This window comes from Armigeres subalbatus, chromosome 3 (genome assembly GCF_024139115.2).
Source record: "Armigeres subalbatus isolate Guangzhou_Male chromosome 3, GZ_Asu_2, whole genome shotgun sequence".
NCBI lineage: Eukaryota > Metazoa > Arthropoda > Insecta > Diptera > Culicidae > Armigeres > Armigeres subalbatus.
The window spans coordinates 69227713-69247842 of NC_085141.1; the positions used below are offsets into that span (position 1 = coordinate 69227713).

The 20130-nt window shown below is 40.7% G+C and overlaps 1 protein-coding gene across 3 annotated transcripts in view; it reads right to left on the bottom strand.

Annotated features, from left to right (window-relative positions):
- The window catches only part of LOC134225610 (connectin-like), a 235996-nt gene that overhangs the window by 66060 nt on the left and 149806 nt on the right, over nucleotides 1-20130 (bottom strand). Inside the window, exon 1 of one of the 3 annotated variants that reach the window (XM_062705815.1) lies at nucleotides 9902-9959. The exons of the other annotated variants lie outside the window; for them this stretch is intronic. The gene's annotated coding sequence lies outside the window, so the exon portion shown is untranslated. Of the gene's footprint in view, nucleotides 1-9901; nucleotides 9960-20130 lie in introns of those variants that run through there. 3 annotated transcript variants of the gene reach the window in all.

A 20130-nucleotide genomic window follows, 5' to 3' on the forward strand; every position in this document is an offset into this window, starting at 1 on the left:
TCTGCACCTCTGTGGTAACGGCTGCAGTTCTCTGTGGAAACGGATGCATGCTACTCTCATACCAAAGCCTAGACTTGTAACACCCATAAATTTGTGCTAATCGATTTAAGCTAAAGCTAATACCAGAAATCGATTAAATCGACATTTGCAATTTGTCCTACCCACGACTCGGAACGTGGATGCGCCTCTGAATGTGGTTATCATTTTTCATACAATTTGTCAGCGTGTAATTCCACAAAATTTAAAGATGAATGCTAACACCGGCAATCTTGTTCGTAGTTTTCACTGAGATCAAATCGCGAATCCTCTCACGTGTTATATTTATTTAGCGTATGCTTCATTTTTTTGACAAATACATTCTAACGCTCTGTTCCGAATTGTATTTCTGCTAATCTGCCGCTAACCGCAAGTCGAGCACATCTGTATATGGGCCTCCATATACAGATGTGCTCGACTTGCGGTTAGCGGCAGTAAGAAAATCGATAGTTGTTTGCATTTCGCCATTTCGTTTTCCAAAAATAAAGCGAGTATTATGTTTGCTCTTTCTAGTGATAATCAAGTAGCGAACAAGTTTATACAGTGGTGAACGATTCAAATTTATTACGACATAAATAAACGGTTCTCAACCTCTGAGGTACATGAACCCCTGGGGGCACCTTCACTGGGTTCAGGGCATACCTGAGACAAAAAGGCATAAAAGCGGATATTGTATTGAACCATAAGCCCAAGAATTTCCAAATGAAAAAGCATCAAAAACATAAAACTCTTACCGTGGGACACCGAAAGCCGTGCATTTCAATATAGGGGGAGACACTTCGCAAAACGATATTTGCAGAGGTCCTTCCACCATCTAATGTAGTGCACAGGATAACTATTCTATTTCAAAGTTCTTTTACCTGTAGGAAAAATTTGATTTTTGGTTGAAAACTTTGTTCAAAATTTAGGATTGAAAAAAAAAAATGGTCAAAATTTTCTTACCTTACTTTAGAAGGTTTTACGTTTTATCTTACTTTAGAAGGTTTGAATCAACAAGATCAAACTCGATCGGAAGCATTCTTCATTAGAGATGGTCAATATCAGCCATATGTTAAATAACGATCATGATTAGAAGATATGTTTTGTAATTGTGGTGCAAAATCATTTTCGAGTATCCGGCAGCTGTCCGCAAAATGAGGTTTTTATGTAAGCAAATAGTCATTTTTACACCTGTTTTGTTAAACTTACTTTATTTTAATCGCTTCTTCTCATTAAAGTATCAGGAAGCCATAGAAATAAGTAGAACGAAAATTTGAAGATGGCATTGGAAAAAAGGTGAGAATTCAGAATAGGATGTAAGAAATTTAGCTGGAGAGTCGAATAAGCTCTATTAACACATTTGAATATCCACAACTCAAAGCAAGTGGAAAATATTGCTATTTTAAATTATATCTCTACTCATATAATAGCAACTTCGCTATATTTGTACATGATGCAAAAGTGTTCCTTAGTACGTATGCTTTAAAGGTGAAATTTTCCACTAAAATTCATAATTAAATTACATAGTCGCAGAACGTGTTCAAATGCTCATGTATAGTTTGTATGATTCATCAATGATCATACTTTGTGTATATGGTATACCAGACACCAGTTAATATAATCCGTACAGATAGTGACATTTTCGTTAAATGGCTTATGTGTCCGCCACTGGGGGATTTTCCCCTAATAATTTAGTAGTGTCTACCAAGTATAAAAATCAGAAGCAAATAAATCATTCGTCGTTAGTACAATTACATAGATGCCTGATTCTCATATATTGGAATCACGGAAATTTTGTCAGAGTATTGATATTGACCTCCTGAATTAAAGTAACTCAACAACTGTGAACAGATATTGAAGCATGAGATCTTAATTCATACCGTTACTTTTTGACTGGATGAATAAATTAAACCAGACTGATGGACTAAACTGAAACAGTTCCACACTGCGCAACGGACACTTTGATTTGTATCGTGGGGTATCTAAAACCGGGTGCCAGGCCATTTGGCCGAAGGTCATTAGGCCGAATTAGCAAAAAGAAACAAAAAGTGAAAAATTACATCTTCCTTCTTCTATCTGTCTTCTTCCTGCTTCCTTCTTCTTTCAACCCTTCTTCCATCTTCCATCTGTCTTATTCCTTCTTCTTTATTCCTCCTTCCCTCATCCCTCATTCTTCTTCCTTTTTTCTTTTTCTTCGTCCCTCTTCCTTCTATCTTCTTTCTCTTCCTTCTTCTTTCTTCTTTCTTCAATTTTCTTCGTCTCTCCCGTCTTGCTTCTTCCTTCTTCCGTCTCCCTTCTTCCTTCTTCCTTCATCCTTTTTCCTTCTTCTTTCTTCCTTCTTCCTTCTTCCTACTTCCTTCTACCTTCTTCCTTTTTCCTTCTTCTTTCTTCTTTCTCTCGTCTTCCTCCTTCTTTCTTTCTTCTTCCTTCTTCGTCCTTCCTTCTTCATTATCCCTTCTTTTTTCTTCCTTCTTCCTTCTTTCTTCTTCCTTCTTCTTTTTTCTTTCTTCCTTCTTCCTCTTTCCTTCTTTTTTTTTCCTTTTTCTTTCTTCCTTCTTTCTTCTTCCCTCTTCCTTTTATCTTCTTTCTTCTTCCTTCTTTTTTTCCGCTTTCTTCCTTCTTCCTCCCGTCTTCACACCGTGGACGGGTTTCGAATGAAAGAATCAAAATCCATATAGCTATATTTAAAAAAAAAATATTTAAATCGAAGCAGACTGATTGACTAAACTACCACTGTAAATAGTTCAATATTCACCTCGAAAAGCGATCCCTTCGATTTGTTTTCCGGTTATCTTATGTAATAATTCGCAATTAGTAATTAAAATACAGTTACTTTTGGTGCAATTATGCTCTACCCGCAAACAAAATGGCGATATAGAGCATAATCTCCGCGTTTGGTGGGTGGCGATTTGTTTTTGATTTTTGCTGTTTTAATTTCAAAGCCAACCATTTCCATTTCAATGACCTGAAAGCTTACTTTCAAGTATCTGAACAGGATAAGATAAATGATTTCTTACCCTTATTACCTTTAACCCCCTTTAATTTGTTGATATCTCATTTTGGTGTTGTACGGATTTCGGTCCCACACGGTACTGCGTTGGTTAACTTTATTTATTGTTATTTAGAAACTAAACTCAGTACATTTGATACATTTTTACGGGCGAACATAACATGTTCGTTGGTGGTCGATTTATTGTTAATGTTTGTTGATTGATTTTGTGTTTAAGATGTTTAAGGGCTATCCGTAAGAACCTTTTCTGGACCCGCTCAATTCGTAAGTTCCATGTTACGCCGTACGGCGCCGAAACAACTGAAGCCATTTCCAGAATTAGTCGCACGAGAGCACAATAAAGTGTTTTAAAACAGTGCGGATCCGTGAAATCCTTGGATGTTCTTGAAATGAACCCAAGCTGGCTGTTTACTGTAGAAATCATTATGGCATAATGTGCGTTGAAGGAGAGCTTGGGGTCTAAAACAACACCAAGATCAGATCCGTCACCTGGTCCACTCTGTTCAACACAGTATGCATGATGACGTAGTTCTGGTCACCGACCTACCGGAAAAAAAGCCGCGTTGATCTATCAAAATGTGTTTTTTTGCAGCATTAAGGACATGAAGGATTTGCTGTGCTCAGATGATATTGCAATGCCTGGAATTTCTCCTCCATAATATAAATGTTCGTGAATAAAACCATTTTTTGACGTAGGACTTACGTCTCTCTTTACTATACCGGGTGTCATTTCAAAATATTCAAATCGACCGCGTTACGCTGTGTTGAAAGGTTTTAAACGTTAATAGCGTTCGTCTCAGTGGACGAATTTCTGCGGTAAGCCCTTCAATCGACAGATTTCAAGTATGCCTTCCATGTCTATGCTTGATAAGACCCGAAAAACTTGTTCCATTAGGCGTGAAACTGTTTTCAATGAAAAACATTGAGATCAAGGGAACCTATAAATATGGATACCGCATAATTCTTGCATCATTCCATTACCATTCCATTACCACGTTCTGATTTGTGCAGACACCAGCGAATGAGCAGCCGCTGGGTCTGACGAGAAGCCATAAAATAGCGCAACGCGATTTTTTCCTTTCATTCTGACCGGGACAAGCGAAGCAACCGCATCATCGATTGAACAGCACTGACACCTTTTAGCAGGGAATGAAGTCTGCACCGACCGCTTTTTCGGCTCGACACCATCGAAGCGACCATCATCAGCCGAAACCTAGCCAGTACAGCAGCAGTCCACCCTACAGACCCGACAAAGCAGCAATGCTGAGCAGATATACCGGCAGCAGCAGCAGAGTCGAGCCGAGACCGGCCGGCATCGGTGATGAGCCGAGACAGGCTGAAAAAAAAGCCACATTATGCAACGTACACACCAGTCAAGCAGTTGGACGAACATTGACTCCGCCCCCAAGAAAACGCTTCGGTTGCTGCTTTGTTTGAACGTGTGTGAAGTTGTTCGAACAACCATTTGACAGTTGGCGGCTCGGTTGGAAAAAGTTAAAACGGTTTGATTTTGGTTTGAGTTGTCGAGGGTGGAGTCAAGGTTCGCAGAACATGTTTGAGCATTTGTAGAGAAGTTGCACAAACCCCCATATATTTTTTGATGGTTGGTGCTCGAGTTGGTGCTTCGGTCGTTCGTGTGTGATATTGTTGGTCGAATGAATTGATTGTTCGTGCCGCTGTTGGTAAAACTTGATGGATGTTTGAATAAACGAGAGGTGGAGTCAATGTTGGTCAAACTGCTTGACCGTGTGTACGTTCCATTATGCAGCATGTATGTCCAAAAAACAAACGGTTCTTCTGAGAGCCAATAATAGAGATCAATATCAATGCTTTCAATACCCTTCGGGATAGAAATTGTACTTGGGTGTCAAATCCAATATTCTAGAGATAAAATAATAGACGCCAGCAGCGAGCCACAAGCGTAAAAAAGAAGAAGCCCTTCTCGAACGCGTTGATGATGATGACGCTTTGGCTGACAAAGAAGCGGGATACAAGACACTAGCTGATTGGCTCACCAATTGGGAAGCTAAAAGAAAAGTGTATTCGCTCGGAGAGCATTCATAGGGATGAATGACCGCCTGAATTAATATCCCTCAAAAACAAACCATCATCATCATCATCGCAGAGCATTCAGTCTTTTTTATACCATCACTAGAAATTCGCGGTTATTTGAAAAGATCGTTTTCTTACTTTTTGCACTTAGCCGAAGGAAACAGCCTTTTTCAAGCCTCTAAGAGTTAAAAATAATGTTCTCCTTCAGTCGCTATCGCACGGATTAGAAGGCTCTTCAGTGGAAGGGCTGAGATACAGTCTACATCCCCTGCTGAGCCAAGTTGTGGCTTATTTCAGGCAGTCCTTCAGTGGGAAGGTCTCCACTGTCGAGGCAAATATTTCGTGACCGGACAGATACTTCCTGATTTTTTTTTGATGATTCTTGTTCGATGTAGATTTGATTTCTGTGTCGGTTTGATGAGAAGATTTTGCCAAGGAATGGTATGCAACGCCGATTATTTATCCAAAATAGTTGATGTGAGAAATTTGGACAAATCATGCATCTTAAAGGCATGGTCAAGTCCAGTCCTACGTCCACTTAGCGGTTATGTCACATACATTACCCACTGTTCGTTTTTTAGAAACGAAATCCAATGCCCAATAAATTCTGGAAATTTTTATTTGTATCCCAAGCGATTTCTTATGATGCCAAAAGATCAATCATATTCCATTTTTATATTTAACTGGTAGTTTTTGTTTTTTTTTCAAATTTTTTTTTTGTTTAATTCGCCAAAAATTATCTACAATTGACTTGACGAATTAACGAAATACGAAAACTCTTGAAGTTTTAATGAAAGCCTGAGAATAAATTTTAAAATTAAATAGGAAAATATCTGTGGATAACGAACAGTTCAAATATATTTTAGAATAAAATTAAAAAACGCGTCGAGTTGAGTAAAAAATGCGCCAGGAATTCTTAAGAGAATTTCGTCCTAGAACTTTGCAAGGAATTCCAAAGGAAGTTTTAGAAGAATTTCTGAAAGAGTTTTTTCCTAAATAAACTTCTGTAGGAATGCGTGGAGGAAACTCCGAAATAATTCCAAGGCATTCCCGAAAGACTTTCTGGATTTCGTTTCAGGAGAAGTATTTTGTATAATTTAGGTAATTTCTAAGGGAATTCCAGGCCGAAATTGCGAATCAATTACTCGGAATAAACTCCGAAAGAATTCATGGAAAAATCTAGGAATTACTTCAGCAACACCAGTAGGCATTTCCTTTGAAATTCTATTAGTAATTCCACCGGATTTTTGAAAATATGAGAATTTCAAAAATTCATTCAATAATTCCTTTATGGCTTCTTTTGGAAATACCTTTATGAATTCTTTTTGAAATACTTTCAAACACTCTTTCAGCAGTTCTAACGCAAATTATATTCGAAAATCCATTCAGGCTCTCTTTTAAAAATATTTTCTAAAATTCAATTCGATATTCCTGCACAAAACTCTCCAGGAATTTCTTCAAAAACTCCTCCAAAAATTCATTTGATTACTCCTCAAGATTTTTTTCATTAAATAATCAAAAATAAAATCCGCCAAGAATATCTTCGGATATTTCTCCAGGGATTTCTTTAAAAGTTTCTTCGAAAAGCCTTCGAGTCGATTCAATTACAAGTCACTAAAGACGGCCTTACTGTTGAGGTCGAAATACGTATCTGTCAAAGGTACAATAAAGCAGTGGAATTACAAACTTTTCAAAAGGACCTAAGAAACATTTTCTTCATGAATTAATTTGAGTACTGCAATCAACAGCTGTTACTTAAGTCCTTTTGAAAAGTTATGGGAGTTATCTCCTTTGTCTAATGCTAAGCTTTCAGTTTGTTTGACCTGCGGTCTATGAACTCAGTCCTATCTTTTACGGGATTTTGATTAGGATTTTGTTCTATTGTTGTCATGGCATTTTTAAGTAAAAGCTTCAGGAACTAGTTTTAATAACAAGCAATTAACTTGTCGTAAAACGAGTTAGTAATACCCAGTCCACATACATGTATTTCGACCTCAACCGTAACTGGGTCTCCAGTTAGCCTTGCGAGCGAAGACGCAGGATTATCAACCCGGAGATGGCGAGCTCGGTTCTCGTTCCAGCCTAGGATGTTTTCGGATGGGAAACATTCTCGACTCCCTGAGCATAGTGTATCCAAAAACATAGTTAGAGATGGGCGTTAAGATCCGGAACCGTTAAAATGATCCGGATCTTTGATACGAGCGAATGATTCGTAGCTTAAAAGATCTGGTTCACTAGATCAGCAAATTATAGGACCATTTGTAAGAAAATGACAAAATTAAAAGTTTTTTGTAGTATTCTATAAATGTTATAATATGCTTGTTAGCGAGAGCAGGATGCAATTATTGTATATATATATATATATATATATATATACGGGCTGATCGTGTGAGCCTGAATGACAACCATTTCACTAATTTTCTTTCTCCTTATATTTTGTTCCCAAGATCGGATCCGAATGGTAGATCCGGATCATTAGACTGAATGATCCAGATCTGATCCGTTCAACGAAGTGATCCGTTTTGTCCATCTCTAGTGTGAGCATAATGTATCCAGAAGATTTTAATTGCTAATTGAGGATACCAAACCACTGCTCGGTAATCTCAGCGGAAGCTTTGCCCATCTCCCAGACCTCCCTGACTCGACCCAGAGCGAAGCACATTCTAATCGCATCCGACTCGGTCAGTGTGCTGACGCTCCTGACCTCCCATACCAGCAAAAATCCAACATACAGGCAATCGAAGCGGTCTCCAATCTTGACACCATGAGGATCTTCGGTCACTGCGGCATTCCGAGGAGCAGTAAAACTTCACTTTTGAAAACACTGACTTTGTTTAATAAATTCTTATTATTTTGTAATACATTATATGTCAGAGAAAATTTGTTTTCTTGAGAATTTTATTTTCGTCAAATGCTATTTTCGGGAAATTGTAATTTTCTGGGAAATGTTACATATATTCGAGTGAACGTTTTTTTTTTCCAGAGAAATGTCATAGGGAAGTGTCATATTCGGGAAAATGTAATTTCCGGGAAAAGGTAATTTTCACGGAAATGTCCTTTTTGGGGAAATATTATTTTCGGGGAAAGTAATTTATAATGAAATGTTATTTTTCGGAAAAATGTTATTGTTGAGGATTTGCAATTTTTGGAGAATTTTGGCAAATTTCAATATCAAAGAACCTCACATGAACTGTAGAATTTATTTATATTTATTGAACCTCTACTCAGTCTTGCCATTTCAGAACGAGTTTATAATCTACCCAACGTTTCGTCACGGGAATTGTGCCTTTTTCAAGGGTAAAATTTTTCTGTTGTTTTCCCCTTGAAAAAGAAGCAGCTTCCGTGTCGAAACGTCGGGTAGGTAATAAACTAGTTGTGATTTTTAAAGACTGAGTAGCCGTTCAATAAATCTAATTTAATCGTACATTCAACCCATAATCACTAAGGAATTTATGTATGGTCAGGCTAAGGCCGGAGTGACCTTTGCAGTCGCCTCCACTCAGTCAGCTCGGTCCATGACTACACGTCGCCAACCAAGCATTCTACAAAGGGTCCACAAACCATCTTCCCCCTGATTGATTCACCTTTCCCGCTGCTAAAAAATGGGGATTTTGAATTTTAGCTTTTTTGCTTCCAGATGTCTAAACGATTGCATCTGCCATTTTAATAAACCTCCTAGAATGAAAACAATTACACTCATCCTATCTGTAACTTAATTTAAACAAACAATTCAATTTTGAAAGACGCATTGAAGTAACATGGCAAAACAATACGCAATTATATGATTTAGTTATGTGTATGCAACATGCAATGGAGTATTATCTGATTGTTTTTTTTTTTCAAATGTTAAACGCGTAGTACATTGCAATGGTAATGGAACATCGATCACAATTCGAACGTGCCCACAATGCCTTCAATGAAACTGAACAGAAACAAGGTGCTTTTTGGAAGATGTAACGTGTGCTCATATGTCTTATATCCAAATAAAGCGTATACTGAAACAATTTTATCGTTTGAAATCAGATTTCACCAAGTCAACCCTTGAGAGAATTTACCCGCTGCTACTGCTGTTGCTGCTAGTTGATCGTCTTTATGGCTGACCTTTTTGTCTACTGATAAACCTTTGCATGATGAGTGGGAGTTTCTGAGACCTGCGAAAATCGCTTGAAGCGATAGCCACAGAAACGGGGTTCGGGTATTTTGATCTTGCTCGATGTAGGTATGTCAAAAATATTCTTAATTCGGTAATTACTGAACTGTGAGACAGAGTTTAGGTTTCCAATGCCTAATTTAAGATTTCTATATTGATGACTAAGTGTTGAAATAAGCAATCAATGTAGTTTATATGTGTATTAAGTTATTCGCTATGGATGTTCGAAATTGAAAAAAATAATGTCGTAATTATGGCAAGGTATGTCAACGTCGTGACTGTGATTACTTCATGCATCGTTTAGCGAATTGGAAGAAACGGTAACCATTGCTTGTTCATTGAGATGTTTCACAATTATAAATAGAGCAACTGATTCGGTCGTCCATCTTATAGCTCCCATATTCATCCTACCAAGAAAAGACGAATGGAAAGCGATTTTAATTGTAATGCTTGCTTTTGGGATTTTTCAGCAGTGAGCACGTGTTTTGGCAAAAATAACAGACACAATTTGTACTACCAATATTCATTAGTTTCGAGGTGAGTTGAATTTCTTATGGAAAGGTGGAAAACATATATAAGTTTTTAAAACTCACATCAGTTGGATCTTTTGAAAAATTTCCTATTGTCTTCAGTAGCAAAAAAACTATTTAGAAGCGCGGGTTTGAGTGACTTACTTTATCGCTTGATACCCTGTACTCTGGTTGAATCAATATTGAAATCCAACGGCTTGGCGTATTGTTTACCTGAAAAGAAAGTATTTCATGATTATTCACTTGTGAGCTTAGGTTTTGTGTGTAAATATAACGACAATGAAAAGGCAGTTTACTTCTATAAACGCCTATGCCCAAAAGCAGACTCTTTAGTTTAACGATCAAGCTCATTCAAGCGTTTCCTCGCTCATTGAACCGCATCAAAGAAGGGATCGGAGGATGTAATTCAATATTTCCCCTCTTGATTCGATGGAAACAAAAAAAAAGCTTCACCTCAGACCCGGCTACGACGACGGTACCCAATTCGGATGAAACCGATGAAAGAAAACGGATTAGCTCCACCAAAGCCAAACCACAAAACGGCAGCAGTACGTGAAATTTGACCAGGGCGGCCGTTGGCGTTGAAAGCCGCAAACAAATCTCCACACAGTCAGGGCACGGTCGGGCAATCGAAATCAACAACCAAACACGATACGGATCTGAGTCCGAGAACGCCAGTTCGTTGGCATTGGTTACGAAGATGAGGCGACCGTGCAGCGATAAAACCCAATAGCCTCCTGAAATTTGACTCGGCCCGGAACGGGCACGACCTCACTATGCGGGTGCGATTCGTAGGAATCGTTCCATCGTGGTTTCCTTTTATGAGGAGTTTGGGCACAAATGGCTGCAGCCGGACCACGAAGACGGCGACGCAACGGGCAGGGATAAACAAATATTAGCGAGGGTAATCGTCGAATCCACTTCTTTGGAGCGAATTGAATTAAACGGTTATTAGGAGGAAGGAACCGCTTCGAGATCGATGAGGAATAACGCAAACAAAGTGCAATTCGACACGCGATTCTCGTTGGCTGATATCGCTGGCATAATTCCAGCGGGATCGATTGCGCCATCCCCAGAACTGGGAATCACCAGCTGACAGTTTGTTGCTAAGTCAGGCTTCTAAGCTATTGATATTAATGAACGAACATTTTCCCAACCATACAGTCGCTCTACCGCATGCAGTCATTTCGGTTTATAACAAAGCATCAGAGTGACGAACAGTGGCCGACAACTGGTAAATATCTTTCGACTATCATAAATCTGTGTGCCTTTTGTATCCGCGTATCGGAGTAAATTTATCGATCTCTACATTATATTAAAATTCCCTGCTTTATCACGGTGTTATTAGAAAAAAAAGCCCTCTTGTTAATCACTGTTCAACTTTTATCCAATTATTTTTTGAAATACAGAAATATAATCCGGAAAACAATTATTGTTACCCATACATCATCCAGAATTTTTGAACATTTTGCTCAGAGCCTCACCACTCTGTGACACCGAATTGCCGGAGCTTAGTCAGCTCGAGCGGAATCGCTTACAAATTGCCCGCTTCAATTGTCTTCCATCATGGGCGACGCAGTACACCGTCGTCGTTGGCAAGCAACACAGCAGAGGATGAATAGACTAAACTTTCAATCTCCTTCCTGGCCCTGTCCCTCCTGGGATATGACAAACAATGTGCAATGAATGTAAACTAAGGACCAGTGGGTGGAGGGGGGTGGTGCGGAGAAAATGATGATTCATTCCGCATTTCTCTTCAACTGTACGGAACTGGGCATCGTCAGTCAGCTCAACGAGACTGAAGACAGAGACGGTACGACCCAAGCTCAGAATCCGAAACCGCAGCCCAGTACACTTGTTTCGCACGTCATTCTAAATTCATAACATCATATAGCATCTTTCCGGGGTCTCGATCTCGACCTGATTCCGAAGCCAAGTGAACCTAATCCTCTTACACTTGATGGCTTCTAGGCGCTTCCTGGCACGTAGCAACTCGTCGTACAGCATAGTGAGGGGGATGAAATTGACTGAACACAGAAAAAAAAACTGGAACGAATGAACTCTCAGGGCATCACTAATCCTACCGCAGGCAATCAATCCGACTTCCGTCGTTTGTCTGGTCAGAACGATAATGGTGAAACTGACAGCGCAATGTGAATCAACTCCTACTCTTGTAGATGGGTTGCTTTCCAACTTAAGATCAAAAATTACATAATACAATTTATGGCACATTGTTGATTTGGGGCTCATGCGAAACTCCCTTTAATAAATAAACAGTCTATTTCGAGTCATGAGTTAGGATGGTCATGTAATTTTTCGTAGCGCCAGTTTTAGCCATCAAACTAAAAATAAAAATCCGTGTTTATCCATGGCGAAATGTGGGCAAGCGACGCGAGTGGATGCATTTTTTCAATGGCATTTAATTTGATGTTTTTCGATCAATTTTTCTATTTTTTACGGTTTAATCTGATGCGTGCAGTGGTCATTGTGCGGCATAATTCCGTCGAACGAACTAAGTCATCCGTTTGTTTGATCGCTTGTATGCTGTATTGTCGAGCATGCAACTCCGTTCGTTGTCCGAACCGAATACATCACCTTCGAAATTCAAATTTAAATCGTTGTGTTCTGCTGGTCCACCGCATTAATGTTTCTTTGGCGCGAACAATCCGCTCTTTTTCTACGCAACCTTTACCATCAAAGGCTGCAACAGTCCGAAACTTTTCCAGAGCCCCTTCGAGCTTCGAAAACACAAGCAGAAAACCGATGAGAAAAAATCATTTATTCCGAAAACAAATCATGTTAAGTCAAAACCGATAAGAACATCTAATCATTCAATCTGGTACCTTCTACATTACAAGTGGCAACCGATGAGGAAACGAATCATTTGCTTCGGCGCTACTCCAGAGTTCTTTTGATACTTTAACTCGTTCAAGTCAAACCGATGAGCACATCATTCAATCCAACGCTTCTTTGACATCACAAGTCGAAACCGATGGACAAATCATTCAACCCGACGCTCTTCCAGAGCGTCTTCGACATAACAAGTGGAAACCGATGAGAAAACAAACCATTTATTCTGGCGCTTTTCCATTTGACATCATAAGATGAAACCAAAGAAAAAATGTCCCAATAACGGCCACAGGATACTTGAATGGATACAAAACAATAATTTCCAACCAAGAACAACCTGGCAGGATCGCCAAATGTGCGGCCTAACTCCGCAGAACAAGCTATCTGTTGGTTTGATCGCTTGTATGCTGTCTTGTCGAGCATGCAACTCCGTTCGTTGCCCGACGAGCAAAGAGACAAAATCATGGCCTGCTATTCACTATAGTCAATGTTGGCAACCGAACCGTTATACGGAAGATATTTGCATACACGCAAAAAAAAGCGTTCCCGAAATCGTGAACCAGCAAAAATACACCGTGATTTAATTCATGGATTCGGGAGCACCAGTCACGTTTTCCAGAACGTTCCAGAAAACGTGACTGTCTTCCCGAATCCGTGACTGTTGTTCCCGAAAAAAATACACCGTGAACTCGTTAGTTCACGAATTCATGAACGCTTTTTTTTGCGTGTATCTGTCAGCAATGCACGCTGAAAGTGGATTGCCCAATTTCTAATATATCTCACCCTCACAGTCATTATAGTTGCATAACGGAAGAGGAAGTGTTATTCAATGATAAAAGTGATAAAAGTGACATGATTTAGCATTGAAAACGGATGAAGAACACGGGATGATGCTCTGTTACTGCAAATGACTGTCGGATCGAAATCGAGGGAGTATTTTATGGCAGCCCTTACTTTGCACCGTTCAATGTGCAAAAACGATCCGTAAAAGAATTAAAAACGATCCGTAACTAACATCTGAATGTTCCATAAAACGATATTATAAATCCATAAAATAGTTCGGGAGATTCCATAAAAAATAATTTTATGATCCATAAATCTTTGAAAAATGATCCATAAAAACTAAATTTTGATCCATAAAATTTCAAATTTGCGCAATTTTTATCCTGATAATGATCCATAATTTCAGTAATATGATCCATAATTTTGGTCATATGATCCATAATTTTGTTTATATGATCCATAATGCTTGGAAAGAAGGCCAATGAAACTATATTAATTGATCCACACATTTTATAAAATCTATGGATCATTTGCCAAAATTTATGGATCATATCACCAAAACTATGGATCATTTGAACAAAGCTATGGATCAAATGGCCAGAGTTATGGATCATATGACTAAAATTATGGATCATATTACTGAAATTATGGATCATTATTACGATAAAAAAAATGCGCAAATTTGAAGTTTTATGGATCAAAATATAGTTTTTTATTGATCATTTTCCATGGTTTTATGGATCATTTGTCATACGTTCATGGTAAAATAGCAGGAATTGGATTGTTTTTCTTGACTATGTTAATGGAACATATTTTCCCATTAATTGCTAAATTTTAGTTTAGTTATGGATCGAAAAAATATTCTTTATGGGATCTCCTGAACTATTTTATGGATTTATGGTAGCGTTTTAAGGAACATTCAGAAGTTATTTATGGATCGATTTTCATGTTTTTAAGGATCCGTCTTTATTGTTTATATGCAAAAGTATGTTTTGCCGTATTTTATCAGCATTATTTATTTCCTGTGTTGGCATAGTTGAGGGTTAGTTAACTGCATGCTAATTAACTAGAGGCCTTGTGGAAACTTCGGGTGTAAACAAAATGCGAACTTAGCCAAAAACCGCCCCTTGACATTGCAATGACTCTTGTAAGTGACCTTTCAATATGTCGTGTGGGTACACTTGTAGGGAGCAGAGAGACGTGCTACACAATTAAATTTCAATCAAAAGTTTACTGATAATAAATACTATACTAGAGCAAGTTAAATGTTTATGTTTTTCACATGTTAGAAACCTGCCAAACGCAAATTTATGTTCATTTGTAATTGCAGCAGCAGTCGCAGTTGTATCTTGAAAATCTATGCTCAGTGTTATCATATTTATGATCCAATTCAATGTAAAGGTAACAGATATCAGATGTGTTTGAACGTCACAGTTATTTATTTTTATATGAACGTCTTAGCGGAAATTCTAATAACTGATGCAGTCATAACATTTATGGAACAGATCATTGGTGATAAGATTTGGATGCCTGTTTTTTTTTTTTGCGGAGCTGGTCGTTTAAGCGCAGACAAGCATCGAAAGTCCTTTCTGGTTGACATTATTAGGTTGTGGAGGTCTGTAGGGATGTAATGAAGCTTTTTTTCTTCACATGTCGGGAGTTAAAGGGTTTCGGAATTTCCTGCATTCCGGAAATAACTTGAAACGCTTTAGAAAATCACACATCACGTAACACAATAGCATCACTTTCCATGGTGAATCCCGATCTATGTTGCCGATTACCCCACCTAAAAAACACAGCTTTTTCTTTTTTCCCGTGGTAATTGTGGAAATGCAGAGGTATTCTCACTAACATACCCTCCCTTTCCCAACTGATTGAAAGGATTTGGCCGGCGCCGTTATTGATCAACATTTGCGAGCTGCTTAAACGTCCACTTCGAGAATAGAAGCCTCAGAAGCCTCCTTTCAAGAGGCTCGGAAGCCTCCTTTCAAAAGGCTCGGAAGCCTCCTTTCAAGAGGCTCGGAAGCCTCCTTTCAAGAGGCTCGGAAGCCTCCTTTCGAGAGGCTCGGAAGCCTCTTTCAAGAGGCTCGGAAGCCTCCTTTCAAGAGGCTCGGAAGCCTCCTTTCAAGAGGCTCGGAAGCCTCCTTTCAAGAGGCTCGGAAGCCTCCTTTCAAGAGGCTCGGAAGCCTCCTTTCAAGAGGCTCGGAAGCCTCCTTTCAAGAGGCCTCGGAAGCCTCCTTTCAAGAGGCTCGGAAGCCTCCTTTCAAGAGGCCCGGAAGCCTCCTTTCAAGAGGCTCGGAAGCCTCCTTTCAAGAGGCCCGGAAGCCTCCTTTCAAGAGGCTCAGAAGCCTCCTTTCTAGAGGCTCGGAAGCCTCCTTTCAAGAGGCTCAGAAGCCTCCTTTCAAGAGGCCTGAAGCCTCCTTTCAAGAGGCTCAGGAAGCCTCCTTTCAAGAGGCTCAGAAGCCTCCTTTCAAGAGGCTCAGAGCCTCCTTTCAAGAGGCTGGAAGCCTCCTTTCAAGAGGCTCAGAAGCCTCCTTTCAAGAGGCTCAGAAGCCTCCTTTCAAGAGGCCTGGAAGCCTCCTTCAAGAGGCCTCAGAAGCCTCCTTTCAAGAGGCTCGGAAGCCTCCTTTCAAGAGGCTAGGAGGCCTCCTTTCAAGAGGCTAGGAGGCCTCCTTTCAAGAGGCTCGGAGGCCTTCTTTCAAGAGGCTCGGAGGCCTCCTTTCAAGAAGCTCTGAGGCCTCCTTTCAAGAGGCCCTGAGGCCTCCTTTCAAGAGGCTCGGAAGCCTTCTTTCAAGAGGCTAGGAGGCCTCCTTTCAAGAGCCTCTGAGGCCTCCTTTCAAGAGGCTCGGAAGCCTTCTTTCAAAAGGCTAGGAGGCCTCCTTTCAAGAGGCTCGGAGGCCTCCTTCCAAGAGGCTGGGAGGCCTCCTTTCAAGAGGCTGGGAGGCCTCCTTTCAAGAGGCTGGGAGGCCTCCTCTCAAGAGATTCGGAGGCCTCCTTTCAAGAGGCTCGGAGGCCTCCTCTCATGAGGCTCGGAGGCCTCCTTTCAAGAGGCTCGGAAGCCTCCTTTCAAGAGGCTGGGAGGCCTCCTTTCAAGAGGCCTCAGGCCTCCTTTCAAGAGGCCTGGAGAGGCCTCCTTTCAAGAGGCCTCAGGCCTCCTTTCAAGGGCCTCGGAGGCCTCCGTTCAAGAGGCGCGGAGGCCTCCTTTCAAGAGGCTCGGAGGCCTCCTTTCAAGAGGCCCGGAAGCCTCCTTTCAAGAGGCTCGGAAGCCTCCTTTCAAGAGGCTCGGAAGCCTCCTTTCAAGAGGCTCGGAAGCCTCCTTTCAAGAGGCTCGGAAGCCTCCTTTCAAGAGGCTCGGAGCCTCCTTTCAAGAGGCCTGGAAGCCTCCTTTCAAGAGGCCCGGAAGCCTCCTTCAAGAGGCTCAGGCCTCCTTTCAAGAGGCTCAAGCCTCCTTTCAAGAGGCTCAGGAAGCCTCCTTTCAAGAGAGCTCGGAAGCCTCCTTTCAAGAGGCTCGGAAGCCTCCTTTCAAGAGGCTCGGAAGCCTCCTTTCAAGAGGCTCGGAAGCCTCCTTTCAAGAGGCTCGGAAGCCTCCTTTCAAGAGGCTCGGAAGCCTCCTTTCAAGAAGCTTGGAAGCCTCCTCTCAAAAGGCTTAGAAGCCTCCTTTCAAGAGGCTCAAAAGCCTCCTTTCAAGAAGCTTGGAAGCCTCCTCTCAAGAGGCTTAGAAGCCTCCTTTCAAGAGGCCCGGAAGCCTCCTTTCAAGAGGCTCGGAAGCCTCCTCTCAAGAGGCTTAAAAGCCTCCTTTCAAGAGGCTTAAAAGCCTTCTTTCAAGAGGCTCGGAAGGCTCCTCTCAAGAGGCTCGGAAGGCTCCTCTCAAGAGGCTCGGAAGGCTCCTCTCAAGAGGCTCGGAAGCCTCCTCTCAAGAGGCTCGGAAGCCTCCTTTCAAGAGGCTCGGAAGCCTCCTTACAAGAGGCCTCAAGCCTCCTTTCAAGAGGCTCAGAAGCCTCCTTTCAAGAGGCTCAGGAAGCCTCCTTTCAAGAGGCTCAAGCCTCCTTTCAAGAGGCTCGGAAGCCTCCTTCAAGAGGCTCAGAAGCCTCCTTTCAAGAGGCTCAGAAGCCTCCTTTCAAGAGGCTCAGAAGCCTCCTTTCAAGAGGCCTGGAAGCCTCCTTTCAAGAGGCTCGGAAGCCTCCTTTCAAGAGGCCTGAAGCCTCCTTTCAAGAGGCTCAGAAGCCTCCTTTCAAGAGGCCTGGAAGCCTCCTTCAAGAGGCCTGAAGCCTCCTTTCAAGAGGCTCGAAGCCTCCTTTCAAGAGGCTCGGAAGCCTCCTTTCAAGAGGCTCGAAAGCCTCCTTTCAAGAGGCTCGGAAGCCTCCTTTCAAGAGGCTCGGAAGCCTCCTTTCAAGAAATAAACCAAAACTTAATACATAACATTTGTGTTATGTTATTGTATTTTGAAAGTCTATCCGAAGATATTGATTTTTGAGTACTTAATACATAACATGTTCATGTTCATGTGAAAGTTGTTTCTTGATGTGTACGGAAATGGTTCTATTGCGAGAGAAGTGTTTAAGCTTTTAATATTTATCACAGGTTTGAGATGAAATTGACACCGGAAACAATATTCATAAAACTCTTGTGCACAGAATGTTTTTTATCCAATTAGTTACGATGGATTTACAGTTAGCAAAGCTGGGATGACTTTTGCAACCATTTGCAATCGAATTTCGAATTGTCAGACCAGTCTGAATGGATGAAAACATGCGCTACGAATTGTTTTCTCAATTCTTTTTAATTGCATACCATCCAACTTAGAAAACATCGAAAACACTTGCGCCGCCACTTGGTTTGTTGCGTCTTTCGGTAAAAGTATGGACGAGGACATCAGCATGGCAATTAGTGACAGCCATGGCACGATGCGGCTACTAATGAATATTTTTCTTCTTCTTATTAACTTTCTTTCGAGATGGGGGCCCCTTCTTTGTCTTCATACTCTCCACAAGGCAAACTCATCAAACCACAAGTAGCCAACCGGCAAAGAAATTATATTTTGTTCCCGACAAATTACATTTTTCAAGTTGTCCAACAAAAAAGCCAAAATCAAACATTAGTTATAGAAACTCAATTACCAATCTGATTTCTCATCTATCGCACCGTCATTGGCCAGGCGACGCAGCGTATCATAATTTCCCACTAGGCTCGATTGGTATGGATTGTGATTGCGACCCTTCCCAGAAGTACGCACTCACCACCCCAATCGAAGGAGGAGATCGATGCTGACAATTGATAAGTGCAAGCGTGAGTGAAAAAAAAGCACACAAACGACACTTCAACCCTCGGAAAATTTCCCGTTCTTGTGTTACCACGGTGAAGGCTCTGCTGGGCTTCGCTGGAGAGATAATCACATATCTACCACTGCCACCAATCCGCACCGCTCGGCTCGCTCGTCAAAAGGCACGTTCCTTTACGGTTTGATTCAATTTGGCAGAAATTTTGTTAGGAAATCTAGATTGAAACATTAACAGCCTCCATCTGTGTTGAAAACTTCCTCTTGCGAGCCGGCAAATGAGAGGAAAAAAACCGGATACGAATCGGGGGCGATTTGAGGAAGGCGAAGTTGTGCGTGCTTCTTGGAGGAACATCCACCGGAGGCGGGATCTGGTGGGGAGAGCAACAAGGAAACCACGCTGCTTTGATTTTTCCAAGAAGACGAGGATGAACCCAAAATAATGATGCTTTTATTTGCTTGTTTCCTCCGAGTGGAGTGGTTTGCTCGATATGGTGGAGGAGGCACCTGATGCTGAAGGAAGCAACAGTGTCGGAACAAGTTAGTACCTCTTAGCGACTTGTTGGATTGAATGATTTCTCCGGTCGTGATTTTCATCCAGTTGCTGTAATACAGCTGAGGAAAGATAAGAAGAACACGCCAAAGGGATATGCAAGATGAGTATGTAGGGAATCGGTATAACAATTATATGGAATTGTGATATTAGATTTAATATGAACGTGTAAAAACATGTGTCCGGATTATTAACGACAGTTTGAAGTCTTGAAACAAGTGCAGCCAAAATGCGCATTCAAATTTTCTTATAGCTCTGTATAGAAATCTAGCAAAATCTGGAATATAAAAAATTGCTAAGTTTTCGTTTGATCAAGGTTCTGCCGTTCTGCTAAACCGCACCAAAAGCCTTTTCAACTACCAGATGGAACTATATATTCAAAATTATTGAGTTGGGAAAAGTTCAATACGATTTGTAATTAATTGGAAAATTTACCAAATTTAACAAACTGGTGGAAAGTAAATTAATGATCACTATTGCAACGGTCGAAGTTTCACTTACCGCAGCAAAGTTCATTGGGTCGTTTTATTGAGAAGCAATTCTCTTTCATGCTTCTGAACTGAGAAGAATTTTTATGTTACCGTTAGTTCTTTGAAAATTCTAGAAATTCAAACTTCGATTATTCCACATCACTTATTCAAATTTTATTGGTAACTGTTCCTGAGTAGACGAAAATTGCTCAATAATATCAAATGTTGATAAGATCATAGTTGCAGTGTGCCATGACTGGAATCAGAAGTGTAGTTTTGTGCAGCGTCAGTTTTTTTAGACTTCCAGTTTTTTCTTCACAATATTCTCACAGAGGCTTGATGTCAACTAAATAAAACTAAGCTTGTGCCGTCAAAATTTGGGACATTTTGTGCGTATGTATCATGGACAGACAAAAGTGTATTGCGGCGTAATTTACAATGG